Source organism: Cryptomeria japonica, unplaced genomic scaffold, assembly GCF_030272615.1.
Source record: "Cryptomeria japonica unplaced genomic scaffold, Sugi_1.0 HiC_scaffold_287, whole genome shotgun sequence".
In the NCBI taxonomy this organism is placed as follows: domain Eukaryota; kingdom Viridiplantae; phylum Streptophyta; class Pinopsida; order Cupressales; family Cupressaceae; genus Cryptomeria; species Cryptomeria japonica.
In genome coordinates, this window is record NW_026729109.1 from 93,594 (window position 1) to 110,765 (window position 17,172).

The 17,172-nt window shown below is 35.6% G+C and overlaps 1 pseudogene; it reads left to right on the top strand.

Moving 5' to 3' along the window:
* The window catches only part of LOC131870094 (ATPase family AAA domain-containing protein At1g05910-like), a 30,907-nt pseudogene extending 19,585 nt beyond the window's left edge, over positions 1 to 11,322 (top strand).
* Positions 11,323 to 17,172: the final 5,850 nt, after the last annotated feature.

Here is a 17,172-nt window from a genome sequence, read left to right on the forward strand (position 1 = left end):
TTCACTATTTAAAATTTTTTTCACCATGGTAAAATTATCTCTGTTCCCTACTATCTTGCCTCCTCCCTTGAGAATAGCCTGGAAAAGCACCTGGAAAACCCTAACAACCCTGTTCTGCATGAGGGACTTATCGTCCTTATCATGGAACACACCAAATCCCTTGAAATTTTTCCTCTGCTTGCCGAGATTGATCTGCAAATGGCAGTCCAAGACGTCTCTGATTCGGAGATGGACCTGGACGATAATGGGGTTCCTGTTGATGACCTTAAATATGAACCTGTAGACGAAAAATGAAAAGATGGTCACTCCTGAGATGCTCAACAACAAGAACCCCCCATATGGGTAGCTAGTAAATACAAATCCAACAACAAGCTAATCTCCAAGGCTGAACCCCTCACCAAAAAGAAAAAGCTGGTGGCAAAGGATCACAGCTCGAAGATTATGGACCAAGGGATTAAATTGGACATCCCTATCAATGTCCAGAAAGATAATCAGGGGAAAGATGGTAGTCTGATGAATCTTGTCATGGAAGCCACCAGAAGCGAGGAGCGCTGCTAGAAGTGGGTCGAGTGAGAAATCGACACCCTCAAGATGGGGGTTAAAAAAATAATTGACATTTTCACTGCTTCCCTTGAACCCAGCAAGCTGGAAAAACTCATGATCATGACTCAAAAACTATCTCAGAATGTTGAGGTAATGAAATGTAACCATTAACAAAGGATTGATAGGGTGGAATATTCAATGGCTGAGATTAAGAAAAATCTCAAGAATCTTGTCGACATTAGTGAAGAAGCCATGAACAACAACTTTGAGGGGCTTGAAAAGATTAATGAGATGGTTGCTGATTATAGATCCTTCTGTTATCACTGATTAAAATTGGGTTTTTCTTTTCTTATGATTGGCTATGGTATGTTGAATTTTTTGAATAGGGTGTAATTCCAAATGCTTCAGCTTTGTTCTAGCCTTTAAGGGTTTAAGGGTTTTTGATTTTAGATCCTATCGTATTTGTTTTAAAACATTCTGGTTTCTAATCTTCCATTACTTTATTCACTTAAGTAATGGGTCATGGGGTCATAGGATGTGTCCCCCCTTGTTGTTTGCCTAGGCGGTTATGTTGATTAATCGAAAAATTTATGCCTTGTGTTTTTTTCTTCTAAAGTTGTCGGGCCTAGTAACCAGTGCGCATCTCGCGGATTAATCCATGGCTCGCGCTATTTCGCTGGGAAAAGTTGCGCGTAGTTTAAAAATAGCAAAGTTGCGAAAACCACATGGCATGCCACATAGACAGTCCAGCTGGTTGTTGACAACAAGTAAAATGGTGGCACATGGCACAAGTCACAACAGTCAGCTGGTCAGGATTAAAGGCTGAAAGGCAGGTCCCAGAGGTGAGTTAGGTCGCAAGTGGAGATGACCTGGCAGGTACAGCTGTTAATAATTTATTGAAGCCCTGTGGTTTCCTTTTGGCAAATGATAGAGTGACAAATCAACTCCAAAGGTGACTGGATGCCAGGTGTTCATGATATGTCAGCGGGCCCACCCCTCCTGAGAGCCTTTTCAGAGGATTAAACGCCGATCAACTTCAGAGATGATCCGACGGCCCGCGCTATTTCGCAAGGGTAAGGTGCTCACTCTTTATACCCCGCAAAATAGCGAGAGTGAACGAGAACCGTCCACGTGCCATGATGATGACCTGGAGGATGCAGCTGTTGAGATGAAAGTGGGGCCTCGTGGTTTTCTTTTGGCAAATGACAGAGCGACAAATCAGCTCCAAAGGTGACAGGGTGCCAGGTGTTTACGATGCGTCAACGGGCCCACCCCTCCTGAAAGCCTTTTCAGAGGATTAAACGCCGATCAACTTCAGAGATGATCCGACAGCCCACGCTATTTTGCAAGGGTAAGATGCTCGTCCTTTATACCCTGCAAAATAGCGAGAGTGAACGCGAGCCGTCCACGTGTCATGATGACACGTGGTCTAAGAAAGAAAGTGTGGGCCCGCCAAGGTAGAACTGGCGGTATGAAAGAAAGACAGGTGGCTGGTATCAAGTGGAATGCGAAGGGAATTTTAAGGCCAATGGTTGGACGCCACGTGGTATCACGCAGCCAATAGAAAAGTGGGACCCAGAGAAAAGCCAAAGTTGTCAGTTGATCTAACGCTCGATCAAGTTTCTTTTGATCGAACGGTTGGCATTATTTCGCAGGACTAAGCTGCCCAATAGTTATGCCTCGCGAAGTTGCGAAAGAACAAAATGAAGCACTTGCAGGAATATTGTGACCCGTTGGAGCGAAAAATATGAATTCTTGTATGAATTCAATTTCGAAGGGACGGCTGAAGCATGCGGAATCAATGTTATAGTTAAGGCCCTGAGTACAAATATTTGATTTCCTAACAACTAGGTAAAGATATCTTTTAAAGGATTTTGCAGAAGAGCAGACACAGAGTTATTTTCTTGATATACAAAGCGAGTCCATTCAGTTGCAGAGCAAATTCCTTCAAGCAAAGAACAGGTTCTCTTGTATTTTTGTGTAGCAATTCTTGTGCAGTGTTCTAAAATAGATAGTTAATTCTTTGCAGAGTTGTTTAAGAGTGACATTTATTTCTTGCATTTACAAAATGGCTCCTAAAAGGGAATTCTCTGGCAAGGTTAACTATTTAGAAAGAAGTGTATGTGATGATTTTTTAGAACAATTGACGTTGTCAACCAATCAGGCATCAAAGGCTAAAGAGTTAGTTCCTAGGGCTCCCCACTTAAAGATAAGAGAAGGATTATATGATAAAGGTAATTGGTTGAAAGATCCACAGGTTGGACTGTCTGGGTTGGGGTTGTGTAAAGTTGGATTCGGAATGAGAAATTCTCTTGCCCCTCAAAACAGTATCTAGGAATTAGATGTTGGGAAATTAGTAGTCCCGGGGGTATTCATGGATATAGACCTGCTAACCCAAATGGCGTTAAATTATGATCAAGTCACAAGATGCATCCGAGATGTAAATGGGAAAACCCTTGTTGAAATTAATGCTGAAGAGTTTAGGACGGCATTCGGGCTTAATGAGTTCACAAACTTCCTAGAACCTATAAATTTCACATCATTAGCTCAAATTTATGGTGCACAGAGAAGTCATCTCAGGAATGGGCCTCTCAAAGAACTTTTTGTGAAAATAGGAGGGTTAACAGTTGTAGGACCCAACACACAAGAGCCCTTCTCATTAAGTATGTTTACACTGAGGGCTAAAGGAATGTATTGGGCACTTTGTCAAGTTCTAGGAGAAGATACTGAAGCAAATATGCCGAATCATTACTTGCTAATGATTGCCTAGATTTTGAATCCTTCTCTTGCTATCACATTTGATTATGCCTCTTTCATTGCCAATGCTATCCATGGAGGGTTGATAGGAATAAAGAATGGAAAGGTGGACAGACCTTTCGGATGGTATTCACTCCTAATGCACCTTTTTCTCTTCAAAGGTGGTGATTATTTTGCCAGTGGACTAGACCTGGTTAAGGAGAAGGAAGGAGAAAAAATGCCAGTACAATTATGGAGTACTGTGTTGTCATGGGACAAAGAGGATGCTAGTTTTTTGAAGTTTGATAAATATTTTGCATCCAAAATAAGGACTCTCCTCTGCTCTGATAACCCAAGAGTCCCCAAGGTTCTTCTGGAATTCATAAGGCCAAAATAATTCACAGAGAATATAAAAATTGTTCATAACTGGGGTGACATTTATTTATATCTAGTCTCCACAGTTTTTAGAGTTTTCGGTTTCAGGGGCACTCCATTTTTGTTACCTTACCAGGTCCCTCTCAAAGTGGGAATAGCGGAGATCCTTAGGCAAATTGGTGGCCTACAAGAAGCAGAGTTGACAGGCAGAGGTAAAGGGACTATTCTCCCTACAGCTACCATAGCCCACCAATTTGTAATAACAAAGGGAGGCTGGAACTGCTTTGAAGATTTCCTCAAACCTTATCATTTATCCACTGCAGTGTCCAGGTGTGCTGATCCAGAGGACTTCTTCAATGGTGTGTTTAGGAAGAAGGTAGCATGCAGAGGTAGGCCTCATCAATTCCAATTTCCTGAAGACCTCATCAGAAATGAGTTTGATCTAGATGAGCAGGAGCTAAGGAAAGAAAAGTGGGTGGCTTATAAGAAAGCCTTGGATTTTGTGCATCAGTTTGATACTAGCTATGACCCATTGTCTAGCTTCTTCCCACTAGAAGAGAAAATAAAGTTTTTGATTGTTTGCTTTAAGGATGTGATGCAAACACTGAAGGAGAAGAGGGAAGTTGTGATTAAGAGAAACCCTGAAAAGGCCAGAATGGTCCTAAGCAGGTCAGCTTCTAGCAAAGCAATTCCTCCTGGTGATTACACACTGCATAAGAAATCAGGTTACAGTGTGCTGGTGCCTACAATAGGGGAGCCCTCTACATCCAAAGGAAAGAGGAAGATACAAGATTTCATTGACATCCAAGATAGCCCAAAGAAGCAAAGGGTGGGGAAGGAAGTGCAATCAGATACACCTTTGTATTCCCCATCCCAATCCCCTATCCATATAGGAGATGAACAAGCAGCAGCTGAACAACTCTTGCAGTTGGGTAGTTTAGGGGAAATTGCATACACCTATGATGAAGTGGAGGAAGAGATGCCAAAAGAACCCATTGATGCTGAAATGGATATCACCTCCACTGAACTTAAAGGCCAGAAATGGGATCCTGAGATTAAAAAAGGCAAGTAGTGCCTTTCTAGCTGATGACAATTTTGTCACATCGGAGGCATTTATGCAATTCATTTGGAAACAACATATAGATAGATATAATGCTAGATGTGAGACAAGAAAGGCTGAGCAGCCCAATAAAGATCCAGCCTCAGTGGAAGAAGAAATAAAACAAGAGATGATGGAAGAATTCAAAACCATCACCCCTGAGCAGGGAAGAGATATGGTAGCACAAGCTGGAGTGCTTATCTTACCAGAGTGGGATATTGTAGATGCCCATGATGCTAATTTGTCATTCATGTGACCATGTACATCATTATCGATGCTTCACATTAAAGTCTTGGCCGTAATATTTAATCCATTGACTGCAAAACCTCGTGAATTCTCTTGAAGCTAAAACATCAGAACTTAGTATTAGCATAGCAACAGCACAATTTTAACCCATGTTTCCAACACTAAAATTATATTACCCTAATTGACTTTGAATTCTTGAGAACTTAGTATTAGCATAGCAACAGCACAATTTTAACCCATGTTTCCAACACTAAAATTATATTACCCTAATTGACTTTGAATTCTTGTGGAATGAGATCTGAGTCGTTCTTTTAAAGATGAAACTATGGCTAGTGGTGGCAACAACATTATGCCCTAAGTTTCTTTTCTCCTACGCTATAAACTCTCTCATTTTCAAACACATATCACAAAGAATTCAAATACTCTTAAACTGATCTGAAGTATTTGTTTTAAACAAAATCAACAGCTACGAAGGACGAGAGGTGAACCTTTAAGCCTATTCACAGTACTAGTTCTATACACCCAATCGAGCGAATCAACGGCTATCAGAAGGCATAGCAAGTTACCTCTAAAATTTCGTATCAAAATTTATTTATTCGAGTACTCTGATACAAAAGTCCATTTTCCACTCCGAATACAATTGCAGTCTTGAAAGTAAATGTTTATTATTTGAAGAAATTCTATTTCGGTTTGAGAATATTAAAGTCTTTGGATAATTTTCTCACTAATTTTTTATTCTTATTTAATCATTGTTTATTTATGTTATTACCATCAATATTTTAAAACTATCTTCATTTGTTTAGAAGTAAAACTGGAGGGTTGCAAAATAGCATAGCTCAATTTCTGATAGTTTACAGATATAAATGGGAGTTCATACAACATAATACATTTCACTGGATGAACCTAGCAAATCATTGCATGCATATTCCAGAATGTTGCAACACACATTATCTCTTTATGAGATAACTTGTAAACTATTTCCTTATATTCTTTTATAAAAAGAGAATTGTCTAAAGATAGGTAATTTGTCCATTGTTTTAAACTGTTAGATAAAATATATCCCATCAATATATTGTATCTAACTAAAGAGTCAGTAAATGTAATCCTGGTTAATCCTTGAGGCACTTTTAGTTACATTTCTTCTTTCTGCCTTCTTGTTAAATAATACAGAAAAGAAATTGAATATATTTCGACTCACTTTTGCAGACTTCATGATTAGCTCAAAATAGCATTTATAGACTATAGAATTTTCATATTAAATAAACCAAGATACTACAAAAGCCTCTAATAACAAGATTTTACAGTCATCCATATTCAAGATAAATATCATTCATATAAATAAAAAGTCATACCAATATAAAATTTGATAATCATGTGAACTTTATAGATGTTCTTATGTCTGATTGAAACTCAATTGAAAGAGATCAAGATAATGATGACATTGGCATCAAAATAAAACACCACGACAGAATGCTTGCCAATGAAAGTTAGAAATAAAATATGATATAAATTATCTTAAGGGAAAGAATGTTTTGATGTTATAACAAGTAATCTGCCATGTTTCTAATTTAGAGAGGGACAAGTAATGAAAGTCATTTAAAAAAAAATTGGATTGGTTTTATTATTGATTAAGCTATTATCACATCCAATTCGTAAAACCATTTTCATACTGTTGTTGGTATGACACATATCATATAAAAGAGAATTCTAGGGCAAAATAAATGCATCACATGTCATATATCAAATTGATTTACTTATGTACAACGTTTGTGGTTATCTGATGACCCATTTTATTTATAATGGGGATCATAGTTTGAAGAAAGTTCATGGAATCAATGCTTTGTGGGATGGCTAGCAACTAAGGCAATCCCACAAAGTCCTGATGATTTTTCTCTTTTCATCTTCATATATGCACACCCGTCCACTCCTCAAATTTGTGGATCATCGTTTCTTTAGAACAGAAATCTGCGCGGCTGTACCCTAGGTCAACCGCTTCCTCCATTCAGAAAGCCGATATTGCAAAATAAAGCAAAACTACTGTGAGAAATCGATTCCTCTGTATTTTGTAAGTTAGTGATATGGAGTGACTAGCAAGAGGCTTATAATATAATGGGGTTGTTTACGTATACGTACAAGAGACATCCTTAGAGAACGCCACACCTTTGTCATGTATGAGCGCTATATCATGAAAAACTGTTCTGAATCATGGATGAAACACAAATTGTGCGTGTTGAGCTGATTGGACTGGTGGACCAGCTCAAAAGGGGTGATTTGCTCTTATTCACTGCGATTCGATTTGAGAATATGAAGGCACCAGAAGCATTGCGAATATCGAGGCACCACAAGCATTGCGAATTATAAGTGTGAGATGACTTGAGCAGCGCCCATGAATAAAATGCAGACCACAACTTCAATATTGGGAGTTTTGAAATGGCAAACAGCTATTTCCCATCACTTCTTAAAGTTTACAGGAGGTAAAAGAACACTCAGTGTGAAATCACCTCATACATCACAATTATAGTATATTTATATTATGGTGGACCAAAATAAGCATATAATCTACAAATAAACATTTAAAGAATTATAGCTTACAATGCATTATGAACTCTATGGCTCTTTCATTGTTGCAGAAGATAAGATTTCAAATAAATAAACAATTTAAGTCATAGTATTATTTTCAAACTATTTCAAGTAAATATATAATATTTTATATAAATATTATTTTAACTATTTAATCAAAAAAAATTAGAGTATCTTGTATCGTTATTTTATTTTTATTGTATTTTTCAATTTTAAAATAATTAATACAAATAGAATGATATTTTATGTAACCTTTATTTTATTAATAAAATATCTTATATTGATATAATTAAAATATAATTATTTAATATGAAATGATATGTTGATTGTATATGTAATTCAATCATGTCTAAAATAAATATATGTGTAATGAACATATAAGTATATTTAATATAATTACATTATAAGAAGAATAACTAATACCAAAACATACTCATACAATTCATAATATTTAGAATGATGAATGTTCAAATGCCATCACAATATCATTTAAATAGTGAATAAAAGATTATTAGATTGATTCTTTGTAAATAAATATTGAAACCGAATTCATTCAATTAAAAATATAATATTAATAATAAAATTAAAAAATATTATTCATATTGTAATAAATTATTATAAATTATATCAAATTATACCAAATTATACACATGTTTTATTAAAACTAGATAGTTGAAGGCCCCATAAAACTCAATCAATTTTCATTCAAAAATTTAGATTTTCTACTACATTAAAATGAAATATAATTAAAAATTATGCGTGTTGAGCTGGACTAGTGGACCAACTCAAAAGTCTTTTATTCACTGCGATTCGGTTTGCAATTATTCAGGCACCACAAGCACTGCGATTCGCTTTGGAAATATTCTGACACAAAAAGTATTACGATTCGTTTTGCAAATATTCGGTTTACAGTTACTCTAAGATGAGTGCAGCAGTGCCCATGAATAAAATGGAGATCACAATGTTAATATTGGGCGTTTTGAACCAGCCATTTGTCATCATTCCTTAAAGTTTATTTAGTTAAAAGCATTATTAGTTTCTTGTTTTTCTAAAATAAATATATCTGTAATGAACATATAAGTATATTTAATATAAATACATAATAAGAGGAATAAATAATACCAAAACATATTAAGAATGTTCAAATATCATTAAAATATTCAATAAAAGATTGTTAAATTGATTCTCTGTAAATAAATATTGAAACCAAATTCATTCAATTAGAAATATAATATTAATAATTATATTTAAGAATATTATTCATTCTGTAATAAATTATTATTATTGATACAAAATTATACACACACCTTTATTAAAGCTAAGTATTGATATCCAAATGAAAACTTGACTATCCTCTTAGAGTAGAAACTACAATTTAATTAAAGGGCAAAACTTATAACACCATAAAACGCTATCAGTTTTCATTCAAAAATTTAAATTTTCTACTACATTAAAATGATTTTTTTTTCTAAGTGAACTTATTATGTTGAGATGATATGCCTTAGATAAATTTAGCCAACATCAAATTATAGTCAAAGATAGATTTTTATAGCTCCCTTTCCTTAATGCATTAAATTGTTAAGGAGAGAACATTAGAGTTTTGACTAAACATTTTAATAGAAGAAAGAAAGAATTTAACATCCACAAATGATAAAAACATATAAACAAATTATTTTGAGCTCATAAAATAGATAAATGAGATGGATTCTATTAAAGAATAGAGCTTAACGACAAAATGGACAATGTGAAATGAGGTTTTCTAATTATTTGTGTATCAAATTATTTGAGTAATATGATATGTGTATAGACTAAAGACATATTATTATGTAGATGATTTTATAAAAAATGAAAAATTGATAACAAATAGAGAGAAAAATACTTATTAAGTAAAATTAATATCATTTTAAAAGATTAATCTTTATTTTGCTACTTGCCAAAATTCTTAGCACTTGTAAGTGTTGGAATGTGAAGTCCAACGGTCACATGACCTTTTGGCTCCCTCAACTCTTCGATTTATACCTTTGTATGAATGTATAAATATGTGTGCAGTCTATGTATTGTATGTAATCAGATACAGATAATATATGAAAATTCCCTTCTTGAGAATGGACGTAGGCAAATTGGCGAACCACTATAAATCATGTGTTGTCTCTTGTTATTTATTTATTCTATTTTTGTTTCCATTTTCTCTACTCAAAGATAAAGACACTGATTCAGTCATCGAAGAATTTCTTGGAAATTTAGACTTGGTGGAGGGTAAGATTGTGCAAGAAAAAATTAAAACAAAAAATCACGTACATTGGTGGGATAGCTGGAAAAATGGGGAAAATTCGGCTAAAGAAGAGGAGTGTATGCCATCGGAGCTCCAAAGTAAATCTGCTATTAATTTTGCCTCTTGAGGTGAGGAGGAGGATGTAGATTTGAGTGAGGGAGTAGAGCAACGGAGCCTGAAAGTAATTGAGGCTTCAAAGGGCTTTGTAGATGGTGTGGTGTTGTGTCAAGTTGCTCCGAAGAGGCCATTCCATACCGTAGGTGTGAGAAATATTTTGGTAATGAGAATGGCGCTAGAGCCCGGTGAGGTGTCCAAAGGATGGTTGCGTAAAGCATCATCACGGTTGAATAAATGCAGAGTGACCAAAACAATGAAGTTGGATGGCCACTATGTTGGTCAGGAAATGATTAGTGGGACCCTTATTGGAGACAAACAGTCATGGTAGTTGAAGAGCTTACAGAGCCTGCTAAGGGGAAATCGAGCCATGGGCATTGATGAACAAGCCCATAAGAGGATATGAACAGAAATCGATACCCCCTTGAATATCTTAGACATGGTAGAGATTGTGGATATTTGAATTCCCATCAAAGAGCTGGGAGAGATCAAGAATCAATCCTTTTCAAATGTCACTCTTGGTTGTATTGTTTGCAGAGCAGAAATGGTGCCTCTGTAGGAAAAGAGTGGCTTGTTCATGGGAACAAACAGAGAACATGTTGCAACCAGGCGAGAGTTCACACCCCAACCCTCCACCAACAAAGGGAAGCGAAGCAAGAGGACATATTTTGTGAGAAAATTGATCCAGGAAGTAGCAGGTTTCACCCCATACGAGAAGAGAATAATAGAGTTGCTGAAGATGGAGAAGGACAAGAGGGCTCTCAAGGTTGCCAAGAAGAAGCTTGGTACCCACAAGCGTGCTAAGAAGAAGTGTGAGGAGATGTCCAAAGAGACTTGAATGAATGTTGATTTCTCTTGGTTGGAGGAACTACGGTGCCTCAGGCTTGCGAAATTGGGAAGAGGGGAATTTCTGAGGGGAGAAATAAGTTTGGAAGAAAAAGAGGTTATGACTCAAGTTGCTTACGATTGTCCTGCAAGTATTTTTACATTTTTTTTATAAACAAGAAGGTGAGAAGTCTACATTTGCTAGGAATGTGGAAGGATAGAGGATAACACCCTCTGTAGGTTTATCTAGGCATGATGGGCTGGGTGCCTCGACTCTTTCCGGCCTTGGAATGTATGCCAATCTTGGCGGTATTTTTGGTCACTTCGTACATTCTTCAGGGCTGCATGGAGCATCGAACCCTGTGGAACACCCTCTGTGTGTGATGGTGGTGAGAATGCAGAGGTGGAATTACAAAAGCATTGCGGATGTGGTGGCACAAAGGTTAGGCAGGAGCGTGTCGATTTGACTTGGATTGGTTTGGTTGTGATGGTGCATAAAGCTATGATTGTAACACGCTTGCAGTTGGCGTAGTATGACTAGTTCAAGGAGGGAATTATTTTTCATCATTTAATAGCAGATAGACTTGGTCATCATGTGATGGCAAGTCTTGACACTGGATTTGTGGCCACCGTAGCTTTGAATCCTGTGAATGTGGCAGGAATTTGTGTGCCACCTATGGTAGTGTCATCTAGTGAGGGTTAATTGATGGAAATCATACCATCATTTCATTCTTCAATGAGCCTGAGTCTTATGTTTGGTTATTAGACTCCGGTAATGGTGATTCTTTACGGGGGAGCACGAGACAAGGAGACATTGATAGAGGGTATTTTACATCTGTAGATAGTGGTGGTTTTTATTATGAATATATGGGTGCATTTGTGTATGAGAAAGTTGTAAGCTAAGATGTTCAGCTGTTATATTTTGAGGAGTCAAATTTGATTTGGAGAAGGTGTATCCACAGTGTATGTGAACAAGAGTTCGCAAAGTTAAAGTCTTGCAAGCTAGTTGTAATATGAGTTTTGAAATGGAAGCAGGGATGTCATAGTGCAAGGCTATGTCAGTTGGTCTTCACAAGGGAGATTGTTGGGATGTGAATCCCAATGGTCACATGACCTTTGGCTCCCACAACTCTTCAATTTATACTTTTGTATGAATGTATAAAAATGTGTGCAATCTATGTACTGTATGTAATTGGATATGGCTAATATATGATAATTCCTTGCTTGAGAGTGGATGTAGGAAAATTTCCAAACTACTATAAATCGTGTGTTGTCTCTTGTTATTTATTTATTCTATTTTTGTTTTTGTTTTCTCTGCTCATTTTAATCTTTTCAGTAAGTTCTATTACCAATTTTTTTTTATAAAATAAAATTTTCTTCAAAAATAAAAAACACATAATCATTTAAAAGTCTTCCAAAGTGGTTCTAGTTTATTAGTAATTGAAAATGAAACAATTATAATTTTTAGTCAATATTAAATTGTTCTAAATGATAACTAGCATTTTTAAAGGAATAACAAAACCATGTGAATTTTTTTAACAAGAGATTAGAAACTAGATAACTTCAATCATGTTAAAGTTTTGTCCAAATAAAAATAGGGAATCAAAATTTATAGAAAGAAATAACTAGAATATTATAGATGATATTTACCAAATGGAAAAAATCTATCTAGGATAATTCTCCCAATAAAATGGCATGTTGATGCATCATAAAAAATCATGTCATATACAAGATCACATACCATATATGGTGACATAATGATGATAGATTATATAGCCAACTAAAGAGACAAGTCTCTCCTCTTTCCATTATAGCAACATCACAACTCATGAGTTCATATGCCAATTTTTAAAAAAAAACATAAAACATAAAAAAGTGGACCCAAATTGTCATTTTGTTATTTGCATTTTATATATTTTGTCTTTGACAATAGTTTCATTTTCCCACCAAAGGGGCAACTCATACCATGTTGTAGACATATGCATGAGAAAACGAGTAGCCATGATCCCTCCCTACATGCTCTTTAAATAGGATTTTATTGTGTCCCTTTACTATTTCTGTCCAATTTTATGGAGCAATATGAAAAAGATGCAAAATCTTAGAGGACCTAGCAATATTATTTTTATTAATAGTTTTGAAATGTTTTTAAATTCCTATTATAGAGGACCTGAGGGTTTATTTTTAGCATTATAGAGGCATAATTTGGTTCAATTTATGGGTGCCCAAACTCACATTTTCATTTTTGACATGCATATTTGATCTATTTTGTGGGAATTTCACCAACTCTACAAAAGATAGGTATATATAGCTACCTAAATATGTTTTCCAGCTTGTTGTTGTAGATAGGAAGTATGGAGAGGGTAAGTAGTTTGAGAAATAGAGGGGCTATAAAAAAGAATTTATTTATTATTATTTTCAAATGGTTTTTTTGAATTATGTAAAAGTACCATTTTGTATGCTAATAAGCTATTGTAGCATGACATTTTTTCTTTTCAAAGGGATTTTCACAATTGTTTAAAAATCCTATTCTTGAACAATGTGAAGTGCATGTTTGAAACCATAAGATTTTTCTACACATGTTTTGTATGCTCATTTTATATTTTTAGCATCATTTATCCAAATAATTTCTTTAGTAATGGAAAAACTAACCATATATTATTTAACCACACCTTTTAAAAATGCAATATGATGGCATTATATTACTCTAGTGTTCAATTGTGTTTTGTGTGACAAGGATGAAGAAACAAAGGATCATCTTCTTCTCAAACATGCTTTTACATATGAATGTTGGTTGTGGCTACTCAATAAATTGAGTTGGTCTAGCCCCTTCACTCCAATTTTTAATGTTCTTTGAATCTCGATCCAAATTGTACAAAGAATCATTTTTTGTAGTCCTTTGGGAGGTTGCTCATACTATTTTGATCTAGAATATTTGGTGGGAAAGGAACGAGAAAATTTTCAGAAATGAAAGGAATAAGGTTGAGGTTGTTCCTTATAATATTGAGAATTAAATTTTAGAAGTGGTTAAAGGTTATATAATTATACATAAATGATCTGATTCATGTGAATTAAAAGGTTAGACTCTTGTTTCACATCTTGAAAGGATAATGTTCTTAAGGAATGGAAATGTGTAAAGCTACCATTTAAGGGAAGCCTCATTAATAATGTAAGGAAGAAGGTTAATAGAAAATAAATTAAATGAAAACCCTCAAATATTAGACACTACAAATTAAATTAAACTAAATTAGAGATCATGTAGGTGTCATTCTGGAAGCATGGGAAACAAGAAATCTAGATTGAACTAATAATATGGTAGAATATAGAGAACACGTGTTTGATCTTAGAATAGAAAGTAAGCTTAATATCAAAAACCTAATCCTAGAAGGAGACTCTATGAACATTATATTTGCATTCAATAAGTTCCAAGCTCTAAACTAGAAAATCGAATACATATTGCAGGAAGCTTGGAGTTTCCTCCATTATCTTGACCAATATCAAATTAATCATTGTTTCATGGAAGAAAAAAAGTTGGTGGATGGGTTGGCAAATAAAGGATGTCTATTAGACAATGGAGAAATTTTATTAAGGAAGATGCAAGAGCGGATACAGATCTTGTAGTGATTATGCAACATGATATGGCCTAAGTGTTTATTTCCTAACATGTTTGGTTAAATCATTAACTACCCTTCTCAATTGCAATGAATGGTTTCATTTCTCTTGTTGTTGGCAACACTTCTTTTTGGGCCCTAGGGAATATTGTCAAATCAAGGTCTACATATGCTCATTTTCACAAACTGTTCATAATTTATTCGAGATGTGTCCTTCAATGAGTTAGAATCATCATGAATTTATATGGTGGAGCCTTCATGGATTTCCCAATATATTCCAAATATTTTAAATTTCATTTGACATGTGTAAGTTAATTAATATGGTTTGTTTTTGCCTGTCAAAGCTTGTTTGAAGTTTTTGGCTTCGCTATAAGAATGGAGGGCTCATGTTTATTTCTTCACTAGACAACTTTTATTTTCAATTTAATTCTGAATTCATAGCTCAAGGGGTCATAATGGAATACAAGGCACTCAACAAAAGAATTTTTATCCTGTTCAAATAATGGGAATTCCCCAAGTCTGGTCCATTCACTGGGGATCATGTTGGAAGTGAAGTCCAACTAACTCCTTCCATTTTGCCACCAAAACTCTTGGCTCTTCATCTTTTGTTTGTAAAGCTCTTTAAGAGTTGTTTGAATATAATTTTGTGAGAGGTATTCTAAATCTGCTTGTAGCTGTGTATGTACAAACCAAATTGGTTATTAATACATTGATAGCCCTGCTTAAGTGTGGATGTAGGCAATCTGCCGAACCATGATATATTGTGTGTCTCATTTGTCTTTATCTCTGAATTTGTTATTCTATTTCTGCTCTTCTAATTTGTTGCTAAATCCTAACATTAGGTATCAGAGCGAGGTTAGATTGCTGTTAAGATTTAAGTGGTTGAAATTCCAGAATATGGAAGAATCAAAGATAAAGAACTTTTCCGGTCAGAACTTCGGGTTATGGAAGGTGCAGATGGAGTCCTTGCTAATAAAGAAATACCTTTCACTTGCGCTTGAAGGGAAAGCAAAGAAGCCAACTATGATGGTTGATGAAGAATGGGAAAAATTAGATAAGAAGGCAAGAGTGACAATTTTTCTCTCGTTGTCCAACAATGTCATCTTCAATGTCACGGGTGAAGCAACAACGAAAGATGTATGGGATACACTCACAGCCATGTATGAAATGGTGTGGGTTGCCAATAAACTATTTATCATGAAGCGATTGTACAAGCTTAAGATGAAGGAAGGTTGCGCTATGGGAAATAACATCAATGAATTTAATACATTGATTAGTCAAGCAACTTCAGCGGGGATGACACAAGACGATGACAGCAAGGTTGTTCTTTTATTATGCTCTTTGCCAAGTAGCTGGGATGACGTTGTAACAACAATTAGCACATCAAAATTTGGTAAAAATAAGTTAGTTTTTAATGATGTATCACCTACTCTTCTCAGCGAGGATTCGAGAAGAAAGAATGAAGAACCTTCATCTGGTGAAGCCTTAATGGTGGTAAGCACTGAAAATCGAGGTAGGAGCCATAATAGAGGAAGAAATAATTATCATAGATGTTTGAAATCAGCAAGGAGATCAAATTCTAGAAACAGAAATGGTGATTGTTGGTTTTGTGGCAAAGCTGGTCATGTAAAGAAGGATTGTAGAAACTACAATAGGGCACAAGAGAAGGTGCAGGAGAGTGAAGAAAATACAGTCTACGACAAAGATGATAGTGTTCTAATCCTTTCAACAACCGACCCTACCTCGGATTCATGGGTACTTGATTCTGGTGCCTCCCATCATGCTACCTTATGTCTTAAAGCGTTCATTAACTACAAAGAAGGTCATTTTGGAAATGTTTTCTTAGGAGATAACAAAGATTGTGAAATTACAGGAAAGGGTGATGTGTTGCTACCATTAGAAGGTGGTAAAACATGACTGCTCAAAGATGTTTGGCATGTCCCACAATTGAAGCAAAATTTGATATCCATTGGAAAGCTCTTTGATCAAGGTCTTAATGTAAATTTTCTTCCAGATACTTGGAAGGTAACTCATGGTATCGCAGTGACTGCAAATGGCAATAAATTGGGTAGTCTATATATATTTAAGACTCATGGTGAAGTGGGAGCTGCAATGCTGATTGAGGACAGCAAAGCAGATCTTTGGCATCAAAGGCTTGGGCATATTAGCAAGAAAGGGATCGATGTTATGCACACAATAAATCACCTTCCAGGCCTCAAACTTGTCGACTTGGCCTTTTGTGAACCTGTTTTTATGGAAAACAAAGCGAGTCAGTTTTTTGAAAGGTGGGTGTGATATGAAGACAACACCATTGGAGCTTGTATACTCAGATGTTTTTGGGCGTACCGAGATAACCTCCATTGGAGGAGCTAACTATTTTGTCACCTTTCTTGAGGATTGTACAAGGAAAGTATGGATTTATATGCTCTCTATGAAATCCGAAGTTTGTTCACATGAATTTGATGACTTTTGTATTGATAAGGGGATTAGAAGAATTAAGGTTGTTCCTTTCACTCCTCAAGAAAATGGTGTAGCCGAGAGGATGAATAGGACAATCCTTGAAAAGGCAAGATGTATGTTATCAAATGCAGGTCTAGGAAAGGAATTTTGGGCAGAGGCTTCTAACACAGCAGTATATTTGATCAAACAAAGTCCCTCATCTAAATTAGACTTTGGTATTTTGAAAGAGGAATGACAAGGGAAGAGGATTTCATACTCGCATCTTGATGTGTTTGGATGTGAAGCCTTCTCGCATATACCCAAGGAAAAATGAA